This window comes from Gavialis gangeticus, unplaced genomic scaffold, assembly GCF_001723915.1.
Source record: "Gavialis gangeticus isolate Ggan-Ray unplaced genomic scaffold, GavGan_comp1, whole genome shotgun sequence".
In the NCBI taxonomy this organism is placed as follows: domain Eukaryota; kingdom Metazoa; phylum Chordata; order Crocodylia; family Gavialidae; genus Gavialis; species Gavialis gangeticus.
Genome location: NW_017729025.1, coordinates 143,843,419 through 143,866,877, shown reverse-complemented (window position 1 = coordinate 143,866,877; position 23,459 = coordinate 143,843,419). Strand labels below are relative to the sequence as shown.

Here is a 23,459-nt window from a genome sequence, read left to right as displayed (position 1 = left end):
TTTTTTTTTTTTTTTTTTTTACATGATATTCAGGCCTTGTCTACTCATGGAAGTCTTCATAATCCCAGAAATGTAGGGCTACAAGAGACTTCAAAAGGCTATCCAGCCCATCTCCCTGTGCTGAGGCAGTACACAAGATACTTGGAAGGTCCCAGAGAGATATCCTGGAGAAATCTCCAGTGAAGGGAATTCCACCTCTTGTCCAGGTAGCATAAGTCTTTTCAATGATAAATGGAAGAACCAGTAAGATTACAGTATCACAAAGGCCTGGATGCAAAAAAAAGTGGGATGGGGAGGGAATTTTGTCAGAATGACTTTGTTAACTGTTATTTGTCTTTATTTAACATGCTAGAAAAGGGACTGGTTTATCCTGGGTCCCCCACCCTTTCAAGCCCTTCTGTTAAGCCCTACAAGAGCATAATAGCTTTGGATGATCTGCGCTGGAAACAAAAAGGTTGTTTAACCCTTTGGTCCACAGCCTACTAGTACGGTATGCTTTTGGGGGAGGAGGGGGTGGCCCTAAACACTGTCTTTACACTGTGTGTAGTGTGGTTAAAACATGCTGATTAAAAAGGTGTTAGTCAATACATTTTGAAAGCACCCCTTCTAAATCTAGAAATGGCCTAAAAGGATACTGTTGGGTCTAATCTATACAAAGGGACACGAGACTGAATGGGAGCTCTCAAGTTTTCAAGTTCAGGGCCCTACTATGCATGCAGTACCATCAAACAATCAATTTCAAGCTCCATCTTAAAAGTATTTACATTTTTCCACACTTCCCCCCTACCTCATATCTCCCCAATACACACACACACACTACTGTTAAAAGTCTTCTAGAACATCACTGCTCTGATGGTTAGACACCTTCCTCTAGTTTCCAGCCTAAATGTATATTGTGTTTCCCTCCCAGAAACAATTTTAACCATGTGTTTCTAGACAGTAATCATATCCCTTTTCAGCCTTCCTTTTGACAGGCACAGCTCTTCTCATTTCCTCTTTTATGATAGCCTTCCTCTCCCCTTGGTTATCATCTTTTTATGCACCCATTCCAATTATAATTCATCTTTCTTCATCATGGGTGACCAAAAATTATGGACTATTCCAAATGAGGCCTTATCAGTGCTTTATAGCACAGTAATACTTACCTACCTCTGCTGAAAGTACTGCAATGAATACATTAATTTCCCTTCTACATTGACATTTCACATTGGCACCTCATAGTCATCCTGTGATCAGCTAGTACCCCCAGAGTTCCTCAGTCATATCCAATCAATAAAATCATGATTTATAGCAGACATTCCTATTGTTAGTTCCAGATGTATGATCTTCCATTTTAGTGCTCAATGTATCCTATTTCCATTACTCAAGTCCTCAAGGTCATCCCATTTTTCCTGTATACTACTGTGTCATTAGCAAGTTTCATTAACACACTAATTTATTGTGCCAAGCTCAATAATAAAAACGTTAAGTCAGACTGGTATCAAAACATGAAGCTGCCCAAACAGGGTTGAGGTAGCCTAGCCCCACTTATAAGATATCAAGTGAGTCACAGCCCAAGTTACATGGCTACATATAATACGGTCTCAAAGACACATGAAAGGTAAGAAACACATCAGAAATATTTGGGGCTGCTTGGATGACAGAATAGAAAGAAAGGTTTTCCTGCTTATTGGTAAAATTTGGACAGTGGAGTCAGTATTCTTTGTTTGCTCTGTAGAGATAAATAGATTTTTCTGAGTAGATAAGATCCCAACATTTGCATCACTGGAGATGTTTTGCCATTTGTTGTTGCTTCAGGATTGTATAGTGCTTGTGACATGTTCTGGGGAAGGAGAGGAACTGCAGTAGTTGTGGCAGTTGTGGAAAAAGGGAAGAGCTTATGGATGCTGAGCAAAGAATAAACTCACTGCAATTTAAATATAGGAAACTTACTGAAGTGCTGTCACGTTACATTATTCCAGGTCACAGAGCATCCCTTGCAAATGACTTTGAAGGATGGGTCAGGGAGTTCAGTTGCACATCCCAGAAATCCACTTTTCAGCTGTTTTATATGCCTCCAACTAGCCCATTGTTGACTTTAAACTTTTTCACATACAGGTTTCCCTCGCTTTATGCTGTACATGTGTTCTTGGAAAACAGCACAAAACTCTAATTCACATAAAGGGAACCCATTTTACAATGTAACAAATAGGGATATGTTTCAAGATATTGACTGTACTGACCCCCAGACCCATTTCTACCACTTTTACAAGACAATTTTGGTACTCACCAACAGTAGATGGTGTACACAAGCACAGGGTGGTGGTGAAATTTACCATAATGGGGATGGTAACTACAGAAACATGTCTCTCAGACAATGAATGAGGAGCACAGATCACACAGGAGACTACACTTTGGTTCATGTCACTCCCACAGTGCACTGCACAAAACAGCTAGCTGTGGGCTTCCACCAATTGCATCAGAGTGAATTTACCTCGCATATAACAAATTTTTGGTATAAAAGGGTCATCACATAAGCGAATTCGCACATACAGAACCCGCATAAAGCGAGGGAAACCTGTATTGTACTGGATTGGACTCTAGATACTTCAGACCTACAAAATGATAAGAAGTTGTTGAGCTTCATGCCAGAGGGTTTAATATGCTTCACTTGGCAGAAGTGGGGGGTCAGGAAGGAATATTTTTCCCCTGTGCCCTGTTGTACTTTCTAGAGAGGCAGGATATCAGATAAGAAGCATGTCTAGACTAGGATAAAAGGGGTATTCTTAAAATGTATTTTAAAATAATGCTAGTGCCGATGGGGTATGTGAACTGGTCAAGGTGAGGCTGAGGCTCCCAAGAGAGAAAAGATGTATATTTGTGATACTATGCATCCTATAGCACAGGCAACATAAAAGCAGAGAATTTTCAGTGTAGCAAGGTACTCAGGGCCAGTTACATCCAGATGCATCTACTTTGAATTACTCGGTGCAAAGACCGATCACTTTTAACTCTCCCTAGGATTCACTTCAGTCACTTGGCACACCAAATTCAGCTTGTCTAACTTGCTTTGAAGTTACTTAAACTGTGTTAGCTAGTATGTTGTAAAAACTTACTAGTGTAGACAGCCCCTAGGTATCAGGAAGCAAACCAGAGACTCCAACAGAAAACCATTTTTGTATGTTGTTGTCGTCATCGTTGTTGTTGTTATTATGCTTGCATTTGATTCACTTGAGTTGCAAGAGGGAAAAGAGGGCTACAGATGCCTGCCCTTTTTATTTGTAATGGCAGCAGCAGCAACCCACACAATCCAGAGGAGAGGAGAGGAGTCTTCAGGCATGATTGACAACCAATTATCAGCCTCAGGGAGTGTCAAACAAGAGGCCCAGACCACCATAAAAAGTGCAGATGAGCTACAGGGACACTGTTCCAGCATATGGACAGTCTTGCCTTCCTTCATTTTTCCATCCCAGGGTAGGAGAAGAAATCTATTTTAATTTCTTTTAAATGGCTGACTTGGAGTGTCAACCAATATTCTCAGTCCCTGCTGCCATACTTCATGTGCCCTATGCTAGATCAGTGATTCTCAGTCAGAGGTGTCCCAGATCCTTTGAAACATGACTTGGAAAATGTGAGGAGAGAAACAGATAAAGGCAGGCTCAAGCTTTAGCTGTGAGGGGACAAGCAGATAAGGAAGGGAAGGCTCAAGTTCTCCCTGCTTGGCTGCTCTCCCATCCCCACTGCCAGCCCCTTCTGCAAGGAGATAAGCCCTACGATAAATACATTCTTTTTTGTAATGGGGTGCCACTCAATTCTTAAAAGTTATGGAGGGGTACCTAGAGTCTGATGAGAGGTGCCATGAGTTTGAAAACGTGGAGAACCACTGTGTTAGATGCTTGCCTCCCATTTTAATATTAAGGGACGGTGCATAGATTGTTATTAAAGTCTTTGCAGTCTATCAGAGCCTCTGTCAGGCAGCTTATCCTCTCCCCAGTGTGCTTGGACTTCTTGCTCCATTTTCACAGGTTTTAAAAAAAAATGTTGAAATAAAAATTAACCAGTTGAATTTACACAAAAAAAAAACAAACATGTTTACATTGCTAGTCTCCTGCGATTTCATCCAGCACCCACTGGTATCAATACAAATCTGTCCACTGACTTCAGTAGACAGTGAATTAGTACCTTGAAGGTAACAGAAGTTAGAATTACCACATTCTCCTTAAAAGCTGATTTTTTTTAAACTGATACTAGGTTAACTTCTATCATAAAAATAATGTTCATAGCCATGTAGAAGAAAGGGTCTTCAGAATATCTGTCACTCATTCTCAGGAAAGCACTGTGGTAGAGTTAATATGTTTTATTTCCATTTTGATATTGTACCATAGGGTTTATGAAGTATTATTCAGTCTTGATGCTGCTTGTCAGATACGTAAGTTGTTCTTGAAAGAATGTAATGCTGATGCTGACAACTGCCAAGAGGAGGGAAGAAACCAAGCTCTAACATGCACAGGGTTATGAATCCACTGCATGATCAGGCATTTTTCTGGTCCAAAGATCTTGTTCAGCCAGTACACTGAATCAAACCTATTAAGTGTTTGTCCATGGAAGGCAGCTGTACTGTTCTGAAGGAAAGACTGGAATATCAGGATATCCTGGTGCTCCAGGTCAAGTCTTTTCATCTTTCTGCCTCAGTTGGGTCCTTCGTAAAATTGGAATCATTGGCCGCTTCTTCACGAGATGCTGTTGTACAGTTGTTACTGCGTATTTATTTAGTAGATGTATAAACAAGTACTAAATAAATGCACAGTAACCTGATTTACTGCACAGTAGTGCTGGGCACTGCCTTTTTTGTGATGGTACTGCACAGTAGCGTTGCATCACGGTTTTTGCCGTGTGACACTACTGCGCAGTAGTATTGGGCTACTCATGTAGATGTGCCCATTCTCAACTACTGGTCCCACAGTGGTATTGCAAAGATTCATAAAAATTGGAATTGAATATTAACATTTCTCACAGTACTAGAACTAAGGGACATACAATGAAAGTATTAGGAGGCAGGTTTAAAACCAACAAAAGAAAGCTCTTTTTCAGACAGTGTGTAATTAACTTGTGGAATTCCTTGCCACAGGTTGCTGTGGAGGCTGATAATTTAATCAGGTTCACAAGGGAATTTGTCAGTCGTGCACTATAGGTCCATCAGTGGGAATTAAATGTTACACTTGGGAATGCAGCCTCAAAATTAGGACTTAGTGGAGACATCTACATGAGATGCCATGTTGCTATAGCAATGAGTTATGGTGATGTATCTCGTCACTATGGTGAGGTATGGTTAGCATTGGCAAGCACTAACCATGAGGCTGCCAATACCGCTCAGTAACAATAAGCTACTCATTGCTACTCCGCGGTAGGGTCAAAAACACTCCATGTGCCACCAGGACTGCACAATGGGTACTGCACAGTCATTTAGTACTTGATTTAGCACATAGCAAGTAGTAAATGACCATGCAGTACAAACTGTACAGTCATGGACATGTGTAGATGTTCGCCCTGTCTCTAAATGCTGAATGGTGTAAGAAAAGAAGGGTAGAGAACAAATCAGCTTCAGTAGTCTTCCCCTTAGGATCCATTCTTTGCCACTGGGAGACAGGGCCATCCTTTGTGGGGAGGGGGCAAATCGGGGCAACTGCTGTGGGCCCTGCACTTTGGGGGGTCCCGTGGAGCTGGGCAGAGTGGCTGTGGCAACTCCGTTCTGCTGCTGGCTTCACAGCCAGCCACTCGGCACCCTCCCCCCAGATGCTAAATCCAGCACCTCCATCTACTCGGCCTGCCCCACCCCACCACTGAATCTGCCACTGGTTTCCTTGCGTCTGGGGGCAGGGCCCCGCACAGTCTGATTTGCCCCATGCCCTGCACCCTGCTTGGGTTGCCTCTGCTAGGAGAGATGGATTTGTGGTGTGACCCAGTGTGACATCTCTTCTGTTCTATTCTAATGGTAAAGTGCATAAAATATGCAAAAGATTATAAAATTGCTAGGTATTATCATCAAGAAGGTCAGATTTTCCCTTAGAACCACTGAAAAGTGTTTTAATGATACATTAGCCAGGGAAGACTGGACCTTAAAATGGAGAGAGTGAAATCAAATAAAAAGGGCTGGGATATATGCCATGTTGGGTGTGCCTACACGTGCAATTAATGTGAGTGAATAAACTCTGGAGCAATTTGAGCCAGAGTAAATTACTACGGATGCCACCATCTACACGTGTTTAAGCGCAGTAATTTACTCTGCCATTGGATAGTACCTGTGTCTGTCAGGACTATCTGACAGCATAGTAAATTAGTTTGCACCGATCTAATTGCTGTGCAAGTATAGATGGTGATGCTTTACTGTGCAGCAAATTAGTCTACTGCACAATAAGTGCACATGTAGATATGCCCACTGTCATTTTGCTGCTTAAAGCAAGAAATAAGGAAGTCTGAAGAATTAGAATAGTTGATATTTTTAAACATATGGAAAAATGAAATAATTTCATCTTATTAGAAAACTGACAGAACTTTAGGGCTTTGTTCAGCCCGCTGGTGTGTTAAATCTGAAATAAGTACAGTTGTGATTTAGGAAACCATTGCTAGATGTGCAGTTTTATTTTATAGTAAGCAAATAGTCCGTCACTGTCATACTTGATAACATGCAGAGCTTTCTGAGAAAAAGAAAATCAATTTACTATAAAGTTTTAAAAATTTAAATATGTAAAAGAGGAAACAAAAATAATTGGTACCCACATACAAAGGCTGTCAGGCTCAATTAAACCACGTCAGGTTAGGTTTTTAAAGCTTGCCGAGAAGATATGGGATTTTAAGAAATTGACAATTGTGTATAAAAATCACCATTTAAATGACATGTACATTTTTTAGGCATTTATTTTTATACTTTGAAAGATTTCAGAATACATGGAAACTGCCAGAAGTGAAAATTGCATCAGCTAACCACAGCCTATCCTAATGACAGTGCAAAACGAAAATACAGTGTTAGGGCTTCAGACATTACTGTCTAATAATAAGCAGCAACCGTAGTAGATCTTTGTAACTCCATCTGACTCAGACATGATATGTTTTATTACACAAGATCAAGTAAAGAGAGAGGAAGTTGCAAAAACTATTTACCATGGTAAGTCAGTCAAATGCATGGAAGTCTGTTGAAGTCGAATAAGAATAATTTTGTTAGCCTATAGTTCTCCCAAAAGTGGCACTATTGCAGACATCTAAAGAGCACATAACACACTGTACAGTACTGATTGTGTCATTTTGGCTAGAATTTTCAAAGAAGCCTAAGAGTTTAGCCCTTGACTTTCATTGGCTTTCAGTGGGAGAATAATCTAGAAAACCTGCCTTGACCTCTTAGTCCGAACCTAGGAGAAGAAGTTCTGAATATTTGCACTAGCTGGTAACTAACTAGAGAGGCCACTGGTATGATGAGCCTTCAGTAAGTGGAGACTTTCCATATATTACAGTAAAGAGCGGCAGTGATACTAGAGAAGTACTTCAGATCCTTGCCAGAGCTAGTCACCAATCCATCAGTACATGCAAGTTCAGCTGCAAAAGGTCAGATGTACTGTCTGTGCTTCCCTGTGCCCACTTGGAGTAGAGCAGCCCCTTGCCCTTATTATAATATCCTTAATCTCATCCAGCAGCTGTCAATTCTGCCTGCCAGATAACTGTAGTAGGAAGCTCTGTAAGGACCCCTACAGAGTGGAGTTTAAGAGCTGATGTAGGCTGTTTGTGGCATAGTATATTCTGTGGCAATAATATTTGCTCCCTACATTTGGGCCAGGAGAAGCAATAACTAAATATCTAGAAATAATTGTGTAAGAGAGAAGATAATAATTGAGGATGCCCATTTGCCGTAATACTGGAAACTTCACTGCAGTTTGGAAGGGCTATTCACAGTGAAAAAAATCAAAACAAGATGGACTACCCTGACTTAATATATAACTGATTCACAACTGTTATCTGTATCTGATAAAAATATTCTCTTTATTGAAGTATATTTAGAGAGGCTTAGTTAGTGCACATAATCGGACTATACCAGGTTGCGTATTTGTTCCCATCAGAGGATAGCAAAACTGTCCACCTCCTAGGCAACTGGAGTACAGATTGTATTAAATTAACCTGTATGAACTTACTGGGAAACCTCAGTGCTTATAAATTGTATCTTCCTGAAAAGCTGTCAGTCTGTGTGCCTATAGAACAAGGCTGAGTCCAGAGTTAGATCCAGGCAATGTAAATAGCCATAGACTCAGCAATGGAGCTTTCTATGCTGCCCACCTTAAAGGAAGAACTTGGATGCACAAGCAGGCGGTAGGAAAAATAGCTAACTATTGACTAACATCCCCTAGACCAGGGGATGTCAAAATCACCTAGGGTCCCAGGCTAGATCCAGCCTGGAGGGCTCCTCACAGGCTGGATCCAGTCTGGGGTACAGGAGCAGCTGCTGTGAAAAGGTTCTGGAGGTGATGAGGGGTCCAGAGGTAGTGAGGGACCTGGGCACTACTGGAGGCAGCAGTGGGCCTAGGAGTGGTGGGTTGAGGAGAGGAGAACAGTGGCAAAGGCCCTGAATTGTGGCAGGTCACTCCCTGCAGTTCCCAGTGGCCCACCAGTAGCCCAGCAGGCCAGATAGAGCAGCTCCACGAGTCAGCTTGAAGCTGTAGGCAGCATGTTTGATGCCCTTGCTCTTGACAAATATCTTATGCTGTGTTTATCTATTTATAGAGGGCCCCAAGTTCACACTCCGGTGCTTTGGGTGGAGTGTTCACTCTTTTGGCACTGTCAAACTGCAGGGTAGGGGCACAACAAAAAGTGTTCAGTCTAGGTTTTGCATTGAGGACTCATTTGAAAGCGTAAAACACCTCAAATATACCTTCAAAGCTTTATCTGAAGACAGAAACATTCTGGAGTTATTTATACCAAATCCCACTTTAAATGTAGATGCTGTTACTTACTCTCAGTCAGTCTGTCCCTGTGGTGGGTGCCTTGCATTCTGTGGTTTTTCAGGGCTGTCTGGGGATAAGCACAAGCTCTGGATATCATCAGTTGGAGCAACCGCAAAGTTGTTCAGCCTTATGCACAAGTTCAGGGAACCAGAGACCAGATATTGAACAGAGTTGCTCTAGCCTCACTCCTTCTTTATTTGAAAGGTTTGGGTCAGGGTCAGTGGAGGAACATTTCAGCAGCTCTGTATCATCGGAGCAATCTTTTTATGCACGACGGTCCTTGAACCCATTTCTGTGGCCAAGGTGGAGTGAAGTAGCTATAATATCATAGGCAGTCAGTCCCAGTGTGATTTGTGAGCTCGGAAGCATTCTTTGTAGACCCTAACTTCTGTTTCACATTTGTCATCTTTTCTTTAGTTTGGGGCATTTCACCTGGGATGACCTTTTGAGACATATTTGTGCCTCAGCTTCTTCCACCTGTAAAATGGAGATAATAAATACTTCCCTACCTCACAGGGAAGCAGAGGCTTTGAGGCTTAATTCATGCTTGTAAAATTTGAGATCCAAGGAAGGGGGTTGAAAAGAGCCAGGAGATTTTCTTGCCTCAGTCCCTGAACTCGCTGCCACACCTGGGGGGTTTTAAAATAACCTACAGCTGAGCTGTCTCAGCCCTGCTAGCAGTATTTGTCAGAGCAGCTGATGGCTCTACAGACCCAGATTTTCAACATCAGTACACCCAGGAGAAGGAAACTTGCTGTTTCTTCATCAAACTGTACCTAAAGGTACCTTGATTTATTTGTACTGTGGTAGTGTTTAGGGGACAAGGACCCCATTGTTTTAGATACTTTGGAAACACAGCTCCTGTTTTGAGGTATTTCTAAGGAAAGGTAATAAAACATCAGTCACATGGTAAGTCTTTTTAATGGAAAAAGCTTCAGGAGTAGAAATGGGGGAAGGTTGTTGATGTGTTTCTTCAAGAGCCTCATTCCTTTGGCAGAACTCAGCCAGATGAGGGGATCATGAGAAATGACTTTCATTGTGTCCTGCCTTTCTGCTGCCTACTGGAAATAAGGTTTTAAACAGCTGCACATGAATGTATGTTGGCTATAAATGAATCGGATGTTGCGGGGTGTGAGTTATCAGAGTGAGCTTGTGAGTGCTGGGCCTGGAGATGAACTCCCCAGTATGTGTTGTAGGGGAAGGGAAAAGGGTTTGATTTGGAAACCTGGTTCTATCTGTTGTTATAATAAAGCTAGACATCAACAACAGAGTTCAGATCTGGCTCTGCAACTGGCTCTGCCAAGTTGGCAGCTGGTCAGGACTAAGGATTTGCTTTAAGTCTACCTCAACAAAGAGGCTTTTGAAGTCCCTGTAGATGAAGTACACTACTATCTATGTGGCTCCCAGTTTATTGTGGCTATAAACTATATGATGCTAGCATCTACAAGGGTGACAAAGTCCCCAGATTGGTTAAAGGAGAGAGCTTTGGATGAGGCCTGATTAATTCTGTTAATATGACATAAAATACTGTTTAATTCTGCACCACTGGAATTTGCAAGAAATGGAAAGCAGGTACCAGGTGTTTATCACTCCTACTCCTAGCTTGTGTAACCTGTAACATGCTACCAGTGCGTAGCACTTATAATACATTATGTGTATTAAAGTAGTGCCTAAAGGATCTCCCTGAAGTGAGGTGTGTTCTTATAAGGGTCTCATTTTGTTATGCATGTGCTGTAATAAGACAGTCCCTGCCCAAAGGACCTTATGCCTAAACAGACAGGACAAAGAGTAGAACTGGAGAAGTCAAGACCCAGGAAAGTAAAACAACTTGCTAAAGGTTATCTTTACACAGTACCCTACATCTTTTTTATTGTTTTTTTTCAAGGCACTGCAGAACTATTAGCTGCCCTTCACCTGACCCTGTTAAGTGATTTAAATATTGTGATTATCTTCACTTTCCAAGAGGAAGTGACCTGGGGAGAGGTTGCTGCTTGCTTAGGGATATCCAGAATCACTGGCACTTGAAGTAGTTCAGCTTGGTAGTTGCTTACTCCTGATTCCTTGTTAATATTTGTCCAGTTTAATTCTAGATAAAGCCACAAGTGCTTGCCTGGAGTAACCATATTCTTTTGTAAGATTTGGTGAATCTTGCATAAGAGAATAACTGCACCAAAAACACAGTATCTGACTCCAGACTTCTATAAAGAAAAGTCTCCCTATTCACAGGCTTTCATATGCCTGTAGTTTCTCCTGCTCCTAATAGGCAGGGAGTGCTATCACATCCCTTTACCCTGAGTAGAAATGCAGAGAACTGTCTCATGCTGCAGCAGGATCTGTGTAACTTTGTTTTGAATTGTTTTTCGTCTGCTCATAGCTTTACAGCTGCACAGTTTGCATGAGTACTAAGCAGCTGGTTGGTGCTTGCAGTGTCAGACATTGCATGGCAATTGTCAAGAATACAGATACCTTTTTAAAAAAGATATTGGTATGGTTTAAGAGGATTTGGCAACATCCTGACTGACTGAAGGTGCTGACTTCACACATGGTCTGGTCTTCTGGAGGCTGCGTCTTGTGTGCACGCAAGGGATGCGTTTCACTCATTTGTGTTTTTGAGCTTCATCTTTTCTTCATTTCCCTTGTTTTGGGGGTCTGTTGTGTGGTCTGGTGCATATGATTTATTGCATCTCTTTGAGAGAGCTTTATTATGTGATACTCTTAGGTCAGAAACAGTGCCACAAACAACTTGCTTAATGCTGTGGATTCTCAGTAACTCAGAGCATTTTTTCTAGGTGGAGATATTAATCTAAAGCCGTTGTATGCTTTAGCTCATGGTTGTCTGACAAACCACTTTCCTCCCAACCAACAACAGCGACAGCTGGGATCCACTGATCTGATTTCTCCCTCTTAGTCCCTGGCCTTGAACATTTACAAATTGGGGCAGAGCATAGCCGCAGGATATTGATTCCAGACTCTGTCTTGCCATTGGTCAAACAAAGCCCATTTGTGACCACCAGAAAGTTTTATTTACATAGATGGGGAGTAGTGCAAAGGGTATATTTGTTATTGCTAATTATTTTATTCTGGGACTGGGTCCATATGCATTTGACTGCCATGGCACTCCCAAGTCTTGTATTGTTTCCAACAACTGGTACACAAATTGAGAGATTGCAATGAGGAGAATAAACCAAAAGCATAAACTCTTATTTTCCTGTTAAGGTTAAATGTTGTTAGTGTCTCAGCTTGATCCTATATACAGCAAGGAAAGTAGAGGGTGTGTAATCCCATCCCAAAAGAGCTTGGCACCTAATGGATGGGACTCTCTGTCCTTACTACTGTTTGTTTCATCTGTGCTGCAGCCATTGGGTAGCCTGAGGCAATCAGCTATTTGCTATCTGTTTAAATTTTGTTCAGAATATTCAGCCTTTTAACAATCTCAGTCCTGCTTCCTGTGTAAATTCTACCTTTCTAAAATATTTGCTCGGGCTGCTTCAGTGTCTGGAGTACTTGGGGGTTAACAGGGTGCACAGTGAAGGGGGGATTAAAGTAATATAAACAAAAATATTTTGGTGCATTTCTGGTGCCTTGAGCAAAGGTTGCCCAAGGTCAGTTAATTCAGCGTGTGACCTCTCTAAGAGATCTTGGGCATATAGGAGAAGCCAAAAATAGCCCCTTGGAAGGTCAGGAAAAGGGCCTCTTGCAGATGGATAGCTCTGTGCTACTCACTTGAAACTTGTATACAATTTATAGCTGATAACAGGGCTGCAGCAGCAAATGCAGGAGGCTACCAAATAAAGGGGTACCCAGGGCCATCTGTATTCCTACAGATAGGAATAGTTTCTGTACTGAATAAAGAGATCAATTTGCTACCTTTAGGAAAATACGCCAAGCAAGGAGTATTGCTTGGAACTGAATTTGTGGGTTGCTAGAAGGATGGACAATAGTAAAAGATAAGTGTTCACTATTTATAATGGAGTAATAGATTCATGTTAATCTGCAGATGGATTATCAGTGTTTCTGACTGACCAAGTGTTAAGAATAAATTTCAGCTTGTTAGATTGAATGCTTTTTCTCTCATCTATACCAAAGGTGCAAGAGTGTACAAGCACTACTAGAGAGCTTGCTATTCAGGGCTGCTTTAGAGCATTTAGCTTTTTACACATTAATTGAATATACCAGAGTTGATGTGAGACTGAAGAGCCCTGTGTTTGTGCAAGTGCAGCACTCTGTGATTCCTCATGGTTAATCAGATTATATGTGCTCCATTTCACAGATGCAGTGGTATGCTATGTTGAGAGAAGCCAAATATTCGAAGATGGCCAAGGGGGGAACGAACTGTGTGAAAAGCAAGGGCCAGTTTAAAAAAGATTTCCAAAACATGAAAAATGCCCATTGCTTGTACTCCAGTCATTAAAGTGACAAGCATTAAAACCACTCATTGGTGTCAATTTAAGCTTCTTAAATTGGTGCCTGTTTTTGCTATCTCCACATGGTGAAATGCATTGGTTATGCATAGGGGGTGCACATGCACCCTGAGCTTAATGGTGCACTCCCTGCAAAAAGCACTGCCGGTGGCATCTTCAGGTGGTCACTGACTGCTGGCAAGTGCTCGCCACCCCCCTGCCACCAATACCACCATGGCTGCTTGCAGGAGCTCACCATGCCCCCCTAACCTCTGGAAGCACATGGCTTTCATAGCAAAATGCACCGCACAACTAAATAGCACTGAAGTAAGTTGGCTGTGGGGTATGCCCAGCTGGGCCGCAGCTGAAGTTTGTGGGGGAATAATGGGAAGCTGAATAAGCCCCCTCAGTGTCTTGCCTCGGCACAAAACGAGGGGTGTTGCACAAATTACCAGTTAGCTCAAATGATGAGCAAGGCCTTATGAGGGGGATAAGGCAAGATGCTGTGTTTATTGATTATAATATTCAAAAGAGCTCTCATATATACTCGCAATCACTCTGCAGATGTTATAGTTACCAAAGTCAGTTGGTCAATGCTACACTCAGATGGCCAACCTAGTAAGCACAAGAGGTTAGGAACATGGCATACAGACCTGTCTGTGTTCCAGTGAAGCTGCAGGGCGTGTCCCACCTTGCTATCAGGTCTCCTCCTTTATAGGAATTTAGTCTTTGTTCAAAACTTCACCATTTTTTCCATCCTAGCATGAGGCCTATGCATCACTGTCTGAAATGTTGTTCCTTAATCACTATTTACTGCATTCCTTCATTATCATCCCTGTAGGCAATGTCCATCACAAAGGGGAGCCTCTTAGCCCTGGGGGGTTATGCAGGCCTTATTTTTTAATCGTGTCTCTCCTACTTTTCTTCTTTACATGGTACAGATTGATTCTTCCGCCTGCTTCAGCATGATCCACCCTTTGATAAATTGTTTACTGACATGTACTCACAGCTGACTACTTTTACCAATCACTCTACATTCATTCATCCATACATCCCAATAAAAAACAAATACAAAAAGATATGAGATATAAGGTATAATAACAAAATATAAAGGTTGATGCTTAATAACAGCTTAAAATCATTACATCATAATATAACATAAAATGACTACTATGCCAAACAACCCAAAAGTTTAGAATGGAATCTTAGCCTTGTATTACATGATAATAAGGCCTAATTAAAACTAACAATTATCAGAACAAATGCAAATTAGCTCAAAGCATATAAACCAATGCTGGTTCAACAGGGATGGGGGCTGACCCTGCCCCCACCCAATGGCTGGAGTGACGAGCAGTGAGTGCCTGACGAGCAGGAGCCCGTCACACCTTCTTGGCAGGAGCTGTGCTGTGGGCCCGGCAGAGCGGCTGTGGAGCGTGGCGGCATTGTGGGGGCTTGTAGGGCTCTGGCCCCAGACCCCAGTGCTGCCACATGCAGCCCATGTCTGCAGTGCAGCCCCTTGCCTGAAAGGGGCTTGCTCTCCTCCACAGTGTGATGGGCTGCTGCCCCCAGTAAGGGCTCTGCCTCTCCCACTGCAGTGGTGGGGAGAGGGCACAGCCAGGGTTATTCCTCCGGCCTTTGGCGGAGGGGACAGCCAGGGGCCTATTCCAGGCAAGGAGCCACCTCTGCCTCAGTGGAGTGGAGGGGAAACTAACTCTGCTCCCTGCCCCACCTCTGCCTCAGGGCCCGTGGTGCCTCCCTGCACTCCCCCCTCGCTGCTGCAGCAGGGAGACCCAGCTCGGGTCCCTGCTGGTGGCACAGGGAGGGGGAATTAAACCCCTCTCTGGCCATTTCAGCCTGGGTGGACCATGCCTACCAGCACAGCTTCTCTGCATGCAAGGGCCGGCTCTAGTGCCCCCTGCACCTGGCCTGAGCAACTGCAGGCATGTGCCCTCATTACCTCAGTCCAGAGAGCATGTTTGTCCTTTTACAAACCGGTTCAGCCTAGGCAGGTTAGACTAACCTGCAAAGGCTGAATCAGTTTAGGCTCCAGCTTTTTGAATGTGTGTCCCTAGCCCATGCACCTGGATCCCTGGTGCATGGTGACTGCCTCAGGACTAAAACAAGTAACCAAAAAAAATGATAATTTCTAAGCAATGTATTTTTGCATGCATCTCATGCAGGAATGTTGTTTTTGTGCTCTTGCAAGTGCTTACACCCCTCTTGACTCCTGAGCCCAAACCTAGACAAATCAAGAGAAGTCTTCAGAAGAGAAGACTGCATGGGGATTTGATAGCAGCCTTTAACTACCTGAAGGATGGCTCCAAAGAGGATGGAGCTAGACTATAAATGACTGGTGCCTCCGGAGACTGGGGCATCATGACAGTGAGTGGGGACCGCCCACAGCCTCCAACGGGGGGAGGTGGCGAGCAGTGACTGCCCACAGATGCCGCTGCAGCCATGTCGGTGGCAAGATGGGGGCAGGTGGTGAGCAGTGATCGCCCACAGAAGCCGGCAGTGGCCAATTTTGGGGTGGGCATGTGCCCCCCTATGTGTCACCTATGAGCTAGACTGAACAAGGAGCAACAGTCTCAAGTTGCAGCAAGGGAAATTTAGGTTGCATATTAAGAGAAATTTTCACACTAGGAGAGTGATGAAGCACTGGAACAAGTTTTTAAGGCCTATCTTAACAAAGCGCTGGCTGGGATGATCTAGTTGGGGCTGGTCCTGCTTTGAGCAGGGGGTTGGACTAGATGACCTCCTGAGGTCCCTTCCAACCCTCACTTTCTATGATTCATAGTTACTACTGTATAGACCCAAATCTAAGATGACCTTGAATTAAAGATGACCCTCTGATACTTAGATTTTACACATGAAATGTTTAATACATTTGTTCATAATTTTCCACGTATAGAATCTAATTATTGGAGAGTTGTCTTTAATTCATCCTTCCCACTGCTGCAGGGGGTGGGTAGTAAGGAGACAGGTGGTACAGAAAAGTTAAGCAGTCTGCCCCCTTCCTGTTTCCTGCCACCTCTGCTCTCCCCCTTTCTCTCCCCCCTCCAAGCTTCTGCTCTTGCCCTCCTCCCCACCTCCCACTCCTTGCTTCATGCTGCTGGGCTCCATTCTTATTCTACCCTGGGACACAGAGCACGTCCCCAGCTCAGGGCTGTGCATCACAGCCTGGCTCTGCAGCAGGGACTGTGCTCAGTGCCTCTGGCTGCAGCAAGCACAGAGCATGTTGGCATGGAGCCTTGAAGGTAAGGGGTGAAGGGAGAGGGGCAGGTGGGGGAGATGGGGAGAAGGTGGGGTGCAGAGGTGGCAGGGAGGGGATGCAGGCAACAGCTATGCTTATGGCCTCAACCCCAGGTAGGACCTGGAACCTGAACCCCAGCAGCTGTCTGCCCCCCCTGCCCTCATACCTGATTTTAAGACAAGGGGCTCACACCATGTTAAATGTGGGGGGGAGGAAACGAACCTCATCTTAGAACTGAGTAAATATGGTATTAACTACACAACAGACTGCATGGTCTGGCCCTTTGTGTATCAAGTCTTGTATTTGAGCCTCAGTGCCCTCTGAGCACAGAGCTGTGAGAATGGATATGTGGCAGAGATGGGTCCATCTGTGTATAAAGCAGGGCCTTGGGAACAGCAAGCTCACAGACAACATCACCAACCTACCTTCCTCATGCTTCAGTGTGTGCAAGGGGTTAGGAAGTTTTCTTAGCAACCTGATTTCCTGGTAAATCTCTGAACTGGGGGGCTGTTTTCTTTACTTTGAGGTGGCCTTGCATTTGAACTGTGATCTAAGAATCTGGAGATTTGGAGCATTCCAGATCTCAACTAGATAAACCCATTGTGAATGGCTCCTTACTGGCTATAATGTGCTGGACCAAGCTTGAATCCAAGGGCTATGAGCTTTTAGTTGTTCAAGTGTCTGGATCTGAATCTTAGGCCCCTGGCAGACATTACACTTAAGACATGATTAACAAGTTAATCTAATTTAATTTTAAAGCATAATCCAGCCACAGGTTCAGGCAATATGGCACAATAAAACAGGAAACAGGCCACAAAATTATTACACAAAATGTGCAATAATTTTGTGGCTGGGATTCATTGAGCCTTAAATGAAATGCATAGCAAGGCAGATTGCACCAACTGGTCCTGGTGGGTCATAGATGTTTCATAGATGTTGTCTGGGTCAGAAGGGACCTCAGCAGATTGAGTCTGACCCCCTACCCTGGGCAAGAAAGAGCACTGGGGTTAGATGACCCTAGCCAGATGCATGTCTCGCCTCCTCTTAAAGACCCCCAAGGTAGGGGAAAGCACTACCTCACTTAGCCCAGTCCAGGTTCTGGCAACCCTTACCGTAAAGAAGTTCTTCCTGATGTCTAGTCTAAATCTGCTCTTCATCCGTTTGTGGCCGTTGTTCCTAGTTGCTCCAAGGGGTGCCCTGGTAAACAGAGCATCTCCTATTCCTTGCTGCCCCCCTTTGATGAATTTGTAGATGGCCACTGTCCAACAATTGGAAGATCATCAGCTGGTTCTGGGACTGTAGCAGGACTTGAATTGGGCTTGGTGCAGTCCCTACTGGCTGACAATCAGCTGATTGGGCTGGTTTGAGCCCTGGTGTAGTCTTGATTCTGTCAGCAATCAGCTGATCATTGGCTGGCAGGGACTGCACTGGGGTTGTCCACAGTTGACCTTTTGCTGCTAATAATCAGCCAGGGGGGTGTGTTTTGTTTTTTGGGGGGGTTATGTTTTTTGAGCATGCAGCTTCCAACTTGCCAGTGCAGGCGGAGCCTGGGATCATTATCCCCAATCCCAAAATCATGTCCTACTATGCACACATAGCAGGGCAGGAAGCACACTTGTGGGGACTGGATTTCATTGTGCCATTGAATGTACGTGTCAGTGGCCTTGTAGTTCAAACCTTCCTTTGATTCATGGGTGACTGCCACCTTAGCTGGGAGAGGGGGCACATGCCCCCTGCCCCCAGTCAGTGACTTTCGAAATAAAGTTTGATTTGAAATATGAAGGTCGCTTTACACCAAGGTCTTATTTGGAACAATATGTCACCAGAGAGCACTCTAAGACTCAGCAGTTTGGGTTTACAGGGGATTTGCTCTCTTGTATTTTGTTTCTTGGGCTTTTCTATAGTTCCCAGTTCAGCAGGGCTTGCACCACGGAGTTCAAACATGACATGCACAGTGAAACTAGCAGAGAACTCAAAAAGCAAAACCTTTGTTGTCTTGCAAGGCCACTCCCTGAAGTCTTTAGAATTTTCACCTGAAACTCTTTCCTGAGCTCTGGATCCCTTAAATTTCAGCTGGGGCTCTTGCTTCAGCTTTGTAGTGATGCTCCAAAACACTTGAGCTTTGCCTGATTGTTGCGCTGTCATGGTTGTTTTGCCCAGATCTAGTCACTCATGGTTGCAATGCGACACATGCATTATTTAGGAGCAATTTTCAGTATGTGTATTTACTAACTGTGGTGCATGAGCATGTCTGCAGCCTGAAGCTAAGTGAATCACGTAGACAAATAAGACTCATTCTTCCCCAAATGAGGAGTAACTTTTAAATAGCAGAGCTCAGGGATTTAAAAGCATGGTTTTCCACACTTGCCAGCACATAGTAGCACTACTTGGAAAACCACAAGTTCCTCTGGCTGAGAATGAGGAAGGGCTGGAAATGAATGAAAAGAAAGCAGGTACCACATGGAGGACAGTTCTGCAGAAAATGCAAAGGGTGCAAGCCCCAGAGGTATTGTTAGAGAGTTAATGCATACAGCTCAAGCACCATGGTAATGCAGAAGCAAAGGCTTATACATACCTACATAATAGCATTGTTCATTTGCAAGTCTTCTGATATGAAGCCAAAATTCAGCACTAACAACTTAATTATAGCACTTCAGGGCCCAGTTGTCTGTTCGTAACAAGTTACTGGCACAGGGCTATAAGGCACTAAGTTTGTACCATTTGGCATGTCATGTCATTGATTGGAGGTTTCCTTTCCTTTTTTTATGGTTCCTCTATCTGATACGTCTCTGCAGTAGTCATTTGGCATAGAAGGGCCATATCTGCAGGACTGGAAACTAACTGAAGCAATATGGAAGTGCTGTTGCCTGCCTGTGAAAAATTAGGCAAGAATAGCATGTGTCTGAACAAGCAGAGAGATGGTGATGAGTGCCCTGGATGGACGCAGGTTTAGGAAGGACTTGGGTGTGACTAAACTGAGCCTCGGTGTAGAAGCTCTAAGTTCGTGTATATGTGGGAGTGGAACACAGTTGCATTTTGAGAGCACGAGGCTGCTGTGAGGTGAGCACCTGCATTGCAGTGCCATTAGCTTCTCCACTGGGAAGGCTATCATTTTCACGTTAACCTTCCTCCTGCATGACAGTATTTAGATGATTTGACAAGGCAACCACTTGTCCCCGGACACAAATATTTGTCAGCATTTTTGCTGTCCTTTGTGCCTCCATGCTGCCCCTCTAGTAGCTGCTCAGTGGCCTAATGGTGGGTTGTCCCTTGGTTTGTTGTAAAGAGGAGAACTAATAACTCGCACGTGGAGGAGAACAGGAGGCATCATTTATGTCTCCTCAATGTTGTGGTTTAAAAAAGCCTTATTGCCCATCAAAAGCTCTAAACAAAAATCAGGAGTTGGGCTCCTCTAGGTCAGTGGCTGGCAACCTTTACAAGCCAGGGGCTGGAACAACCCACCTCTGGTCCAGTGTGGGCCAGGTGGCTTCAGTGGCATATCAGCAGTGGAGGGCTTTCCCTGTGCCCGCCCCAGCATAGTTCCCCACTGGCTGAAAGGTGCACCCACACTGCAGCCTGGGCAGGATGGGGGTGGGGAGAAGCACCAGCAGCAAGTGCAGGGGGAGTCCAGCAGCCCTGGGTCAGCTCCTCACTACTCAGCCCCAGTAGAGCATAGCTACCAGCAGAGCCTTCTGGCTTCTTTAGCTGGATCAAACCCATGGGCTGTATGTTGCCAACCCCTGGCTTAGATCATGGTTCTGGTTTTAAGAACCTTGAAATTTAAAATAAATAAATGCTGGGTTCACTTTATTTGTGTTAACGTTTCCTGAGCTTTTACAAGAATGCATAGTTCACATTTCCAGACTTCTCTTCTCCATCAAGAAGGGAAGAAACTTTGCTCGTGTAGCTAGACTTCCTGTGCACTGCATTGCAGGGTGCACTGAAGGTTCACTTACAGGAGAACACCACTGTCTCTATTCAAGGAGCACTTTATCTATTTTCTTTTTTAATTGAGATTAAAAGACCTGAACTGTTGAGATTTTTCACTGATTTTAAAGCTGGTTTAAGGAAGGGACCTTCACATTTGGTTCCAGGAAAAAAGTGGAATTCCAGGGAAATTTTGAAGATTAATAACATTTAGTGTTTTTTATTCTGCAATGAGGCCATAAAACTCCTATAAGTTAGTGTGGATTGCAATTCCATTGATGGTCCTCTGAAATAAGCTGTGCCTTGTTTCTGTGGCTTTGCTCCAGCCTTCTTGGAAACAAGTAAATTGCTGCTAATGGGCCATTTCAACAGTCTCCCTTGGTTGTACCCAGTGTTGTACAGAGACCTCTTAGGTTTCATTCCTAATTCAGTTTGAAAATAAATGCTTTATAACACTATTAAAAGTATGATGATTCAGAATTTGCTCATGCAAAATTTCTATTGAGGCCACTAATGGGTTTTCACTTCAGGGCAAATTTAATACTGAAGCCAATTTATATAGGGGCTAAATTTGGTCCAATTAAAGTGTTCTTGCCTGAGTGAGATCTGCAGGACTGAAGTTTGTTGTCTTTAAGACAAGCAAACTCAGGTCTAAAAGTTATCATTCGCTTGCTCTATCATGCTTCTCTGTTACAGTGAGCCTGTTTAACATCATGGCATGTGATGGCATGGCAGGTTGCTGAGTCCTGTGTAGGGACATGGGAGTGCCTCAGAAGGGTGGGATTTTCAGGGAACAGATATTTGGTACTTCCTGAAAATTAAGTACTTTCTTTTAAAAAGTTAAGGTGACTTGCCAGCATCTGCAGCCTTCCTAGTTGTGCTTGAGAATGTGATGCTAATCAACTCTAATGGCACTACAACCTCAATCAAGCAGGTAAAGTCTTTCCCTTGAAGCTGAAGAGAGAGAGCAGGGGAAGGGAGTGGAAATCCCAGCCTAAGGCCTCTGCAGAAAGACCTGCAACTTCCATAAACATATCCTATGGCTCAAGGATTGGGCTCTCAAGTCACTTCAAGAGCCATCAGTAAACTATGGTACTGATCATCCTTGAATTGAGGGATTGCTGATGATGGGACCAGGCCTTATTATCACAGGGATTTGAAAAATAGTGGTTTCCCTGTGCACCCTTCCCCCACCTCCCCAGGTTACCAGACTGAGACACCTTTTAATAGGAGTTCACTTTCAAAGAGTTGGTGCTTGGCTGTTTTACAAAAAACAACATTTCTTGAAGTCTCAAAACGAGGCACTTGGTGTTACTACTACTCATTTTTTAAAAATCTCACATCTTGTGTATATGGCATGTTTTACTGAAAACAAACATCAGCTACAGGCCTAGATCCCTTCTTGCAGGCAATGCTGAGGTTTTGATGGTCTCGATTGCATTCTGTTTCTGAGAATGTTTTGAGAGAGCTAGATCCTGAGCAAGGAAAGTGGAGGTGCTCTTTTATTACTTGCAAGTATGTATGTATTATAAAATTCCCAGAGATGGCTTCAAGAGTAAAAAATTATGGCTCCTTTGATGTCAAGTGATATTTCAGTTGCTCGTGTCACTGATAAATTTATACCCTTTGAATATTGGTAGAATTCCATATTTTGAATGGAGAAGAGATGCAATGGCTGCAATATCTCCTCATAAAGGGCACTCCCTTTAAGTCAGAATTGTTCATTTAAAATGTTATTGTAGAGCATGAGCCCTTGTGGTATGGCTTGTAAAATTACAGGCCACATCATGCCTGCTGATGAGTGACCATTCCCTTTGGAGTCTTCACTTCTGGGACTCCCCTAAGAAAAGTCATAATCTTGTGGTTTAAAAAAGGAATAGATGATACCACAGGGGTTAGCAAATAGAATGAATACATGAAGAACATCTATTTAAGTTCCATGTAAGTATTTCTTTAAGTGCAGTTAATATTTTTAATGCCACATTCACAGAGCTTTCAGGAATTGTTTATCTGAAATCTTGATATTCTTTTTCACACAGTTGCACTGGATGCTTTTTTTTTTCTATGCACATAGAGCCCCTAAATGAGTGCAAAATTGTGCAAACAGAGTAGCTAGACACCAGGGTGGCAAACTGAGGCTGGGTCTTGCACCTTCTGGGGACGATTGTAGAATTGAGTCGCTTATGGTCAGATTTTTTTTTTTAAAGAACTTGTGTTGAAATCAGTGGGCTTTAGATACTGAAATGTCTGTTTTAAAAAAAAATCTAGTGGTAGTGCAAACAAACAAACGCTGTGCTATGCCTACAGCATGGATAAATGCTCACAAATGAGAATACACAGGGGTGTGTCCTCCGCTCTGCTTGCTCAGGTGCAAAGTGAATGCCTTTTCAGTGCTGTTTGCTGAAGTGCTCTCTAAAAGAGCTGTCATTACGCTAATGAGCTGGAAAAACTTAAAGGGAGAGCAATGTGAAATATTTGTCCAGGCTATTTGTGTGAAATTACCCCTTATCTGGGGCTGTTCATTCTGTTCCTGGAGCTGCTTTAGTAACACATTCAGGAAGTAACTTGCTCAAGAATAGCCACTGAGGAATCAAAAGCAGAAATAGGTCCAATTAGTAAAGTTTAGAGGTCCTAGCTTTTGATCAAAGCCTGTGTCTAATGAAAAACTCTTTAGTATTAATGACTTGTTCTCTCAATCTAATGCTAATAGTTGTACTGTAGCTCTAGTTAGTCTGTGTGTCCATATGTGCAATTAATGTGCCTTAATTTTCTGTGCAGAAAAATCAGGCACATTAAACTGTGCCCCTTCACTCATCTGAACATGTGCCCATTGGGAGCAAATTTGCTCCTGATGGGAGCAGTTCAGTCTAGGGCTGTCCCTGCCCTGCTCTGTCCCATCCCGTCCTGCCCCCCCCC

The 23,459-nt window shown here is 43.5% G+C and overlaps 1 long non-coding RNA gene across 2 annotated transcripts in view; it reads left to right on the top strand.

Annotated features, from left to right (window-relative positions):
• The window catches only part of LOC109299149, a 13,081-nt gene extending 2,453 nt beyond the window's left edge, over positions 1-10,628 (top strand). The window contains exons 2-3 of one of the 2 annotated variants that reach the window (XR_002097782.1): positions 54-206; positions 9,025-10,628. This is a non-coding gene — a long non-coding RNA (uncharacterized LOC109299149). Of the gene's footprint in view, positions 1-53; positions 207-3,270; positions 3,671-9,024 lie in introns of those variants that run through there. The other variant, XR_002097781.1, reaches the window with a different exon arrangement.
• Positions 10,629-23,459: the final 12,831 nt, after the last annotated feature.